The sequence below is a fragment of the Merops nubicus genome, unplaced genomic scaffold, assembly GCF_000691845.1.
Source record: "Merops nubicus isolate BGI_N331 unplaced genomic scaffold, ASM69184v1 scaffold39875, whole genome shotgun sequence".
Lineage (NCBI taxonomy): Eukaryota > Metazoa > Chordata > Aves > Coraciiformes > Meropidae > Merops > Merops nubicus.
The window spans coordinates 3,163-3,725 of record NW_008608318.1 but is presented as its reverse complement, the minus strand read 5'-3'; positions in this window follow the sequence as shown (position 1 = coordinate 3,725).

Sequence of the window (563 nt, the reverse complement as noted above, 5' to 3'; positions counted from 1 at the left end):
CCATCACATTCCACACTCTCCCCATCCCATCCCATCCCATCCCATCCCATCCCATCCCAATCCTCTGTTGTTTCCATCCCACCCTCCCCATTACGTCCCTTCCCCACCTCCCTTCCTGATGCTACCCCACACTGCGTACCATCCTACCCTGCCCATCATCCCGATCCCACCCCACACTGTCCCTACCTTATCCCATCCTACCCCCCGGTCCTCATCCCATCCCATCCCACCCTGATCCCCTGCCCTCAACCCTCAGCTCCCTAACCTGGGAAGAGCAAGGTGTCCCCCCCATCTCCTGCTCGCCAGGAGGGGCAGGCCTGGCACCCCCTCCCAGCACACCACCATCCCACCCCACAAGCTGCAGCTGGGATGGCTGCCTCACCCCACCTGCCTGGGGGTACTTAAGAGCCAGGTGTGGGCCTGGTGAAAGCCTGTGTTGTGTGGGATGGCTACAGGGGAGCAGGTGAGTGCTCTCCTGGAGCCTACGCAGACCTGGTCTCCCCTCGGGGCTCCTGGCTGTGGGTTTGGGGGGGTTGCAGGCTCCCTGCTGGGGTGGCTGCGGG